The sequence below is a fragment of the Bison bison genome, unplaced genomic scaffold (assembly GCF_000754665.1).
Source record: "Bison bison bison isolate TAMUID 2011002044 unplaced genomic scaffold, Bison_UMD1.0 scf7180017864077, whole genome shotgun sequence".
Lineage (NCBI taxonomy): Eukaryota > Metazoa > Chordata > Mammalia > Artiodactyla > Bovidae > Bison > Bison bison.
In genome coordinates, this window is record NW_011494649.1 from 178,991 (window position 1) to 189,791 (window position 10,801).

Genomic DNA, 10,801 nt, shown 5'->3' on the forward strand with positions numbered 1-10,801 from the left:
CATCTATTTCCCATGAAGTGATGGGACCAGATGCCATGATCTTAGTTTTCTAAATGTGAGCTTTAAGCCAACTTTTTCACTCTCCTCTTTCACTTTCATCAAGAGGCTTTTTAGTTCCTCTTCACTTTCTGCCATAAGGGTGGTGTCATCTGCATATCTGAGGTTACTGGTATTTCTCCCGGCAATCTTGATTCCAGCTTGTGCTTCTTCCAGCCCAGCGTTTCTCATGATGTACTCTGCATATGAGTTAAATAAGCAGGGTGACAATACACAGCCTGGATGTACTCCTTTTCCTATTTGGAACCAGTCTGTTGTTCCATGTCCAGTTCTAACTATTGCTTCCTGATCTCTATGCTCCTGAACATCTATCTCTGCTTCATTGATTATGCTAAAGCCTTGACTGTGTGGATCACACAAACTGTGTGCATCACACAAACTGTGGAAAATTCTTAAAGATCATATAGGTTTCTCAAGAGGCAGGTCAGGTGGTCTGGTATTCCCATTTCTTGGAGAATTTTCCAGTTTATTGTGATACACACAGTCAAAGGCTTTGGCATAGTCAATAAAGCAGAAATAGATGTTTTTCTGGAACTCTCTTGCTTTTTCCATGATCCAGCAGATGTTGGCAATTTGATCTCTGATTCCTCTGCCTTTTCTAAAACCAGCTTGAACATCTGGAAGTTCACGGTTCTCGTATTGCTGAAGCCTGGCTTGGAGAATTTTGAGCATTACTTTACTAGTGTGTGAGATGAGTCCATTACTATGAACAAAACTAGTAAAGATGATAGAATTCCAGCTGAGTTATTTAAAATCCTAAAAGATGATACTGTTAAAGTACTGCACTCAATATGCCAGCAAATTTGGAAAATTCAGCAGTGGCCACAGGACTGGAAGATGCTAGTTTTCATTCCAATCCCAAAGAGGGGCAGTGCCAAAGAATATTAAAACTATTGTATGATTGCACTCATTTCACATGCTAGTTAAGTTATGCTCAAAATCCTTCAAGCTTGTCTTCAGCAGTACATGAACCGAGAACTTCTAGATGTACAAGATGGGTTTAGAAAAGACAGAGGAACCAGAGATCAAATTGCCGTCATTTATTGGATCATAGAGAAAGCAAGGGAGTTCCAGAAAAACATCTATCTCTGCTTCATTGATTATGCTAAAGCCTTTGACTGTGTGGATCACACAAACTGTGGAAAATTCTTAAAGAGATTGGAGTACCAGACCACCTTACCTGTCTCCTGAGTAACATGTATGCAGGTCAAGAAGTAACAGTTAAAACCAGACACGGAACAACTGACTGGTTCAAAAATGGGAAAGGAGTATAACAAGGCTGTACACTGTCACATTGCTTATTCAGCTTACATACAGAGTACATCATTTGAAATACCAGGTTGAATGAATTGCAAACTGGAATCAAGATATGCAAACTTTAGATATGCAGATGATACCATTCTAATGGCAGAAAGTGCAAAGGAACTAAAGAGCCTCTTGATGAGGCTGAAAGAGGAGAGTGAAAAAGCTAGCTTAAAACTCAGCGTTAAAGAAACTAAGATCATGGCATCTGGTCCCATCACTACATGAGAAATAAATTGGAAAAAGTGGGAGCAGTGACAGATTTTCTTTTCTTGGGCTCCAAAATCACTGTGGACAGTGTGCTATAGTCCTGAAATTAAAAGATGCTTGCTCCTTGGAAGAAAAGCTATGACAAACCTAGACTGCATATTAAAAAGCAGAGTCTTTTGGACTCTATGGGAGAGGGAGAGGGTGGGATGATTTGGGAGAATGGCATTGAAACATGTATAATATCATATATGAAACAAGTCGCCAGTCCAGGTTCGAAGCATGATACTGGATGCTTGGGGCTGGTGCACTGGGATGACCCAGAGGGATGGTATGGGGAGGGAAGAGGGAGGAGGGTTCAGGATGCAGAACACGTGTATACCTGTGGTGGATTCATGTTGATATATGGCAAAACCAATACAATATTGTAAAGTTAAAAAAAAAAAAAAAAAAGGCAGAGATATCATGTTGCAAACTAAGGTCCGTATAGTCAAGGCTATGGTTTTTCCAGTAGTCATGTATGGATGTGAGTGTTGAACCATAAAGAAGGCTGAGTGCCAAAGAATTGATACTTTCAAATTGTGGTGCTGAAGAAGACTCTTGAGAGTCCCTTGGACAGCAAGGAGATCAAACCAGTCATTCCTAAAGGAAATCAAACCCTGAATATTCATTGGAATGACTGAAACTGAAGCTCCAATGCTTTGGCCACATGATGCAAAGACCCAACTCACTGGAAAAGACTCTGATGCTGGGAATGTTTGAAGGCAAAAAGAGAAGTGGGAGGCAGAGGATGAGATGGTTAGATAGAATCATTGACTCAATGGACATGAATTTGGGCAGACTCTTGGAGACAGTGAAGGACAGAGGAGGCTGTCATACCATCTCGGGAGTCATACATGGGAGTCATAAAGAGTCAGACATGAGTTAGCAACTGAAGAGCAACAAGAAATCTAATAAAATGTGTACAAGAACTATATGATAAAAATGGTAAAACTCATGAGCACAGTCAAAGAAGTAAATAAATGTAGTGACTTTCCTTGTTCACTGATAGAAAGACTCAGTATTACCAAAATGTCAGTACTTCCCAACTTGATAAATAGATTCAGTGCAATTCCAATCAAAAATCCAAAAGGTTATTTTGTACATATTGACAAAATGATTCTCAAGTTGGCATAGAAAGGCAAAAGACCTAGAATAACAAACACAATACTGAAGAACAAAGTTGGAGAACCATCACTACCTGACTACAAGACTTAGTATAAAGCTACAGCAATCAAGACAGTGTGGTACTGGTGAAAGAATAGAGAAATCAATCAGTGTAACAGAACAAAAGGCCCAGAAATGGACCTTCATGTCTATAGTAACTGATCTTTTCAAAGGAGCAAAGGTAATAGGATGGAGCAAATACAGTCCTTTCAACAAATAGCCCTGAACAACTGTACATCCACATGTGAAAAAAAGGATCTAAACCCAGACCTTATATCCTTCACAAAAAATAACTCAAAATGGGACACAGAACTAAGTATAGATTGCAAACTATAAAAGTCCTGGAAGTTAGCACAGGAGAAAATCTAGAAGACCTTAGATATTGCTATGACTTTTAAGTGCATCAAAGACAGGGTTAATGTGAGAAATAATTGAAAAACCAGACTTGACTGAAATTAAAAATTTCTGCTCTGTGAGCAGGGTCAAGAGAATGAGAATACAAGTCACAGACTGGGAGAAAATATTTGCAAAAGATACATCAGATAAAGTGCTGTTATCCAAAACAAAAGGAAGCCCTATAGGACTTCTGTGGTGGTCCAGTGGTTAACACTCCACAGTTCTAGTACAGGAGATGCAGGTTTGATTCCTGACTGGGAAACTAAGGCCCTATGTGTCAATTGGTGTGACCAAAAGGGAACCCCTCTATCTCAGCAATAAAAAATGAATTTAAAAATTGGCCAAATACTTTGACACCTTGTAAAGAAGATACACGGATAGAAAATAAGCATATAATAAAGTTTTATGCATCATATGTCATCAGGGAAATGCAACCTAAAACTGAGAAACCACTGCACTCCCTTTAGAATTAGCAAAGTCTAGAATACTGACAAAACCAGTACTGGTTGAAATGTGGCACACCAGGTATTCTCGTTCATTGCTGGTGGGAATGTAAAATGGGATGTCACTTTGGAAGACAATTTGATATTTCTTACAAAACTAAAAATCCTCTTACCACAATCAAATACCCATGCTCCTTGGTGTTTACTCAAAGGAGTTAAATGCTTATACCCACACAAAAACCTGCACATGGATGGATATAGCAGCTTTATGAATAATTCCTGAAATTTGGAAGTAATCAAGATATCCCTCTTGACTGAATGAATGAATTGTGGTACATCCAAAAAATGAAATAATATTCAATACTAAAAATAAAAATAAAGTGATATGGTCATTTGTTCAACTGTATGTGTAGTGTTGGTGCCATGCCCCAGTTAGCAGCTAGCTGAGATAGCTTGCAGTGTCTTTTCTAGTTTAAATGGTGAACAGACATGAAAACTAATGAATAGAATGAGTTAATGACGAGGCTCTTCTCTGCCTTTCTAAAAGAGGGGCCACCTACACGTGTTTAAGATGTCCCTGCACATGTCTCAAGTTCTTTATAAGAAAGGAAGCAACACAGGCTGGATTCCAAGCGGTGTATCACCCAAGCTCTAGTTGATTTTCCACAGCCAGGTTGTTGCCATAATAGCTTTTTCACACATGATGGTGGTGCTCCCTGGCTCTCCCCAGCCCCTAAAGGCTGTTGAAACATAGCACCAGGAGGCCTGAGAATGCCAGGGGCTCTAGCTGCCTTTGTCCCTGCTTCTCTGGCATGTGCCCTCCTGGTGACAGTGGGATTGAAACAGTAGCTCTCAGTGATTGCTTCTCTGGCCTTGAGTGACTGTCCACAGTTCACTTTTTCCTATTAGGTATGACGCCTTCTCTGTATCCGTGCTCCATTGAATCTCTTTTTCATACATACTAGAATGAAAGGACTTGGCTTCTACTACTTTTTTTAGACATCTGTTTTCTCCCTCCCTAGACTATTAAGTAATATTGTTCCTGCTTTTATCCCTCTCAAATTCCTGTCTGAGAGCTGAGAGCTGGGGGACGATGTTCAGTCTCTCTATGCACCAGGAGCTGAACCACGTGGAGGGTCTACTTAAACTGTTTGTCTGACTCTCATGAGTTGACACTGCTCCTTTCTTTTATTGTGGCAAAATAAAACCCTAAGAGTCTTTGGGGAACTCTCAAAAACTGGGAAATATTCACCTCCATAAATGTTAAAAGATTGTATCTTATGTATAGAAGTAAATAAGACCATATGGAATTACTGGACTGAAAGAATAGTTTAGCTTATAATGAAGACAAAAAAATATATATTTTGAAAATGCTGCTAAATATTGATGCTGACAGTGTTTTTCTCGTGTGAGTGACCCAAGCATATTATAAATAGTTGGTAAAGGGAATGGAGCCTGTGGGGTCAAGGAAAATGTTGCACTACCTGTGCCTAGACTCATGATGACAGCTTTATGATTATGGGATTTGATAAAATTGTAATTTTTTATTCTATTCCAAAGATGCTTTCTATAGGATGGCCATTAGGTCTAGAAATATAGATCACACTATTTTGTCATTCATTAGAATGTAGCATCAATAAACCATTTATTAAGGAAAAAAAAATAAATTGAATACTATTCAATACTAAAACTCAGTACTAAAACTCAATACTAAAATACATGAGAAGACATGAAGAAACCGTGAATGCATATTACAAAGTGAACAAAGCCAAACTGGAAAGACTACATTCTTTGATTCCAACTGTATAACATTCAGGAAAAGTCAAAGCTGTGGAGACAGTATAAAGACAAGTGATTGGCTGGGGTAGGGCCAGGATCAGTGGGCAGTGAAATTACTCTGTACAGTTCTAATAAGGTGGATAAAACTGGAGCCTATTATACAGAGTGAAGTAGGTCAGAAAGAAAAACACCAATACTGTATATTAACACATATATATGGAATTTAGAAAAATGCTAACAATGACCCTATACGCAAGACAGCAGAAGAGACACAGATGTAAAGAACAGACTTTTGGACTCTGTGGGAGAAGGCAAGGGTGGGATGATTTGAGAGGATAGGACTGAAACATGTATATCACCATGTGCGAAATAGATGACCAGTCCAAGTTTGATGCATGAAACGGGGCACTCAAACCCGGTGCACTGGGACAACCCAGAGGGATGGGATGGGGAGGGAGGTTGGAAGGGGGTTCAGGATGGGGGGGACACATGTACACCTGTGGCTGATTCATGTCAATGTATGGCAAAAAACCACCACAGTATTGTAATGTAATTAGCCTCCAATTAAAATAAATAACATTTTAAAAAATGGATATATGTCATTACATTTGTCCGAATCCATAGAATGTACAATGCCAAGAGTAAACCCTAAGGTAAACTGTGGATTTGGTTGTTGATGATGTGTCATTGTAGGTTCATCAGTTGTAACACATATAGAACTACTTTGGAGGGGGATATTGATAATGTAGAAGGCTATGTATGAGTGGAGTGGGGGTAAATTGAAAATCTCTATCTTCCTCTCAGTTTTGCTGTGAAGTTGAAAATATGCTAAAATCTAAGGTCATAAAAATTATTGAAATAAATAAAATCTAAATAAATTTTAAAATAGTTTTAGTTCAAATATTGGAAGTCTCAATATTGTGAAGATATTAATAATCCCCAAATTAATACATTGACTCTTTACCCTAAGAATGCTTTATTAATAAACAAAAGAAAAAGACAAGGATACTTCACTGTGAAATAATTATGCTATCATCTCAATTTTGATATAAAATAGTTACAATCTTTGGAGAAGGAAATGGCAACCCACTCCAGTGTTCTTGCCTGGAGAATCCCAGGGACGGCGGAGCCTGGTGGGCTGCCATCTGTTGGGGTTGCATAGAGTCGGACACGACTGAAGTGACTTGGCAGCAGTTACAATCTTAAAATTGTAATTAAAAAACTAAAACAACAATAAATTGCTTGGAACATACTGTCTTTTGAAATATATTCTCCTAAAATCTTGAATTGATTTTTTAAAAAAATATGCTCATGTCTTATCATCAAAAAAAGAGGGAAATATAATTAAAAAGAATACATTTGAATCAGTTCTAATGAGGTGGATGAAACTGGAGCCTATTATACAGAGTGAAGTAAGCCAGAAAGAAAAACACCAATACAGTATACTAACGCATATATATGGAGTTTAGAAAGATGGTAACAATAACCCTGTATATGAGACAGCAAAAGAGACACTGATGTATAGAACAGTCTTATGGACTCTGTAGGAGACAGAGAGGGTGGGATGATTTGGGAGAATGGCATTGAAATACGTATAATATCGTATATGAAACGAGTCGCCAGTCCAGGTTCGATGCACGATACTGGATGCTTGGGGCAGGTGCACTGGGACAACCCTGAGGGATGGTACGGGGAGGGAGGAGGGAGGAGGGTTCAGGATGGGGAACACATGTATACCTGTGGTGGATTCATTTTGATATTTGGCAAAACCAATACAATATTGTAAAGTTTAAAAATAAAATAAAATTTAAAAAAATAAAAATAAAATAAAATTAAAAAAAAAATAAATAAAAAATAATAAAAGATGAAGATGATATAATTAATCCAGAGTAAGAGATAAAGCAGGTGTTGTGGTGCCTTGACTCTTAACTCCTCAGGTTTTCCCTTCTTACCACTGAGGAACAGGCTGTCCTGACAGAGCCCACTTTGATCTAACATGTGATGTAAGAAACAAATTCTAGAACAAAATAGAAATTAAAATATTTTGAATACTCTGGAAGCAAAGAAAGTACCTTACTTCAGTAACTGTCCCAGGGACTGGGACTACCATGACTGCAAATATTTATACTTTCTAAGACAGCCGTATCTTAAATAGCACTTTCTGAGAGATGTGTCCATGTGTATATACAGCTTTGGCCCAGCAAATATGGCAAAACATAGAGCCGAAATAACTTCTTGACAGATTGGTTTTCTTATTTGTGTTTTAGTTAATAAGCCATGTCTTTCAGGCAACTAGAAATAGTGAGTGGCATTCTGATTACCCGAAAACCAAAAATTCCTCCATCTGCTCCTGTTCCCTCAGGCTCCTGTATGTCTCTGCTATGGTCTTCAATATGGTAATGTAGTTCTCAATGACAAATAAGTTCATTCAGTTTGCTTGAAATAACTTATCTGGTACTAGCTCAATAGATTCTTCTAATAATATTTTAGGTGTTTGGCTGATGCTCTGATAATCTTACAGGTTCTATTAACTCCTTACAGTATTTAACAGTGAGCCTCTGAGAGATTAAATCAGCTTCTAAAGTTCAGAAACCCCAGTGGATTTCATCTTAGTATACAGCTGCTACACGTTACCTGAAACCAAAATCTTACACAAATCTTTCCCTATACTGGATATAATGGATTCCCCCACTTCCTTACTAATTTCTCCTGAGAGCTTTCTCCTTTAAATGATACATATGAAAAGACTTCTCAGGCTCCAGTTCTTGGGAATCCAACCTAAAACACTAACACTCAAAAAGACTTTCCAACCCCATCAGAGGGCAAGTTGTTACTGGATTGGTGAGTTCAGAAGAAGAAGCTCAATCCCACCTTTCTCTTCTTCCCCATTTGCCCGTAGAGAAGGTACACATCACTTTACTCATTTTGGCCATGTGATAAAATTAGTGGAACAAGTTCTGCACTTTTGAGATATGTATATTATCCTACGCTATTTGTGATGGGATGCATAAATAAGCCTTTTTCATGGAGGGGGAAATGTTAGCTACTTATGACTCAGTAGAGCATGTATGTGTGTGTGTTTCTTACAGTCAGTCAATGGGATGTCAGGCTCACTGAGTTATTCCTGGGTTTGCAAATGTTTTTCCCTGTTTTTCAAATTTACTAATTATTGTTTATGTAAATTAGGCTTCTGTCCTCCCACAGGGACTAACAGATAGGTGCTGTCTTCTTCAGTGTTTGCATTTCAAAGAGATAGTTCACAGGTAAGAGGCTGGGGGATTTACACCCACCCCAAAGAAAGAGAGAAAGAATTTACAATTTCAAGTTTTTTTAAGCAAATATTTTTAAGAAAAGGGAGATCAGGAACCTAGACTCAAGAATAAACCTATTTAAAGTTTAGTCAAGCTGAAGGAAACATTAAGACTGTATTTATTCATATATACATACATGCACATAAGGAAACTTCTAAGACAAAGAGATCAAAATTTTGCTACTGGTTGAACTTCAGGGGGAGAAGGCAATGGCACCCCACTCCAGTACTCTTGCCTGGAAAATCCCATGGATCGAGGAGCCTGGAAGGCTGCAGCCATGTGGTCGCTGAGGGTCGGAGACACGACTGAACAACTTCACTTTCACTTTTCACTTTCATGCATTGGAGAAGGAAATGGCAACCCACTCCAGTGTTGTTGCCTGGAGAATCCCAGGGACGGGGGAGCCTGGTGGGCTGCCGTCTATGGGGTCACACAGAGTCGGACATGATTGAAGTGGCTTAGCAGCAGCAGCAGAACTTCAGGGAGTCCAAGGAATCAACTCAGCTGTATTCTGGGCTTACATGATCAGTTGCCCATCCACTGGCTATTTAAATGTAGGCATTCTTCTGAATGTTTAGATCTGACAGGGCTTTATTTGAATAATACCCTTGGGAAAGTAGAACAATAAGAGAAAATAGTGAAAAGCAACTGTGTAACTGGCTTTGAAATGGTCTGAGTAGTCAAATATTTATATGCTGAGAATCAGAACTTTTCAAAATTGTATTTCTATGTACTTTTCTTGGAATTCAGAGCAGCCCAGGTTTATATTAATAAGAACCCAAAGAATTTTGAAATCTTAGCCAGGAAGACTCCCGGCACATGCACTGATGTACCTTTTTTTTTTTCCCCTCTAATACTGGCATGTAGACAGACAAAAGCTTTTCTTCAGAGGAAACAATTGTTGATCTTTTCTTCCTGCATGGTTTATTGACACATTCTGTGAACAGGTGAGAGCATGTAAAGGGCCTTCTTCACTGGGGAAGAGGAGAGCTAGGTTTCCCTCAAGTCACTTATCACTACTCTTCCTCTTCATGTCCTCCCAGCTCTGGGCTTTGCCTCTGAGCTTTCCTGCAGCTCATTTCTTACAGTGAGATCATCCATCTCCATCTCTCCCTCTTTGATCTGGTTTTTATTTCTCTGTTTACTAACATGTTCGGATCTGCCTTTAAAATGAACTCTTCTGTCCTTGAGAATAGTGAGAGATTAAAGCTAAGGCAATGAATAACAAAGAAGCTTAATTATAACCAATATATGCTGAGCACTGCACATAAGTTATATAAATAACTTCTTAAAACCATGTAACAGAGATATTAGTACAGGCTGTTTTATGGATCAGAAAATAGAGATAATGAAGACTTAAAGACTTTCCATACAGCTAATGAGAAACAGAGCCAATAAGATACTTGATGGCTTGACCCCCAGGTATGTCTCAGACAGTAGGAAGAATCACACGAGAGGTTCAAGAAAACAAAATCTATTTTACTGACAGGTACTAGAAACAGTAGGCATGGCACACCACACAGGACCATGTGGGGAAGTCCCAGCACTGGTGAGGAGCAGAAGGGGACAGAGAGAGAGCATGGTCTAGACTCTTTACTGGGTTTTCACTGGAAAAGTGAAAGTGAAGTCACTCAGTCATGTCCAACTCTTTGCGACCCCATGGACTGTAGCCTACTAGGCTCCTCCGTCTATGGGATTTTCCAGGCAAGAATACTGGAATGGGTTGCCATTTCCTTCTCCAGGAGATCTTCCCGACCCAGGGATTGAACCCAGATCTCCCACATTGTGGTCCCTAATAGGCTGGCACTTGGCTCTGGGATGATAAAGGCAGAGAAATTTTGTTTCCTGGTGTGAAGAATTGATGCTTTTGAACTGTGGTGTTGGAGAAGACTCTTGAGAGTCCCTTGGACTGCAAGGAGATCCAACCAGTCCATTCTGAAGGAGATCAGTCCTGGGATTTCTTTGGAAGGAATGATGCTAAAGCTGAAACTCCAGTACTTTGGCCACCTCATGCGAAGAGTTGACTCATTGGAAAAGACTCTGATGCTGGGAGAGATTGGGGGCAAGAGGAGAAAGGGACAACAGAGGCTGAGATGGCTG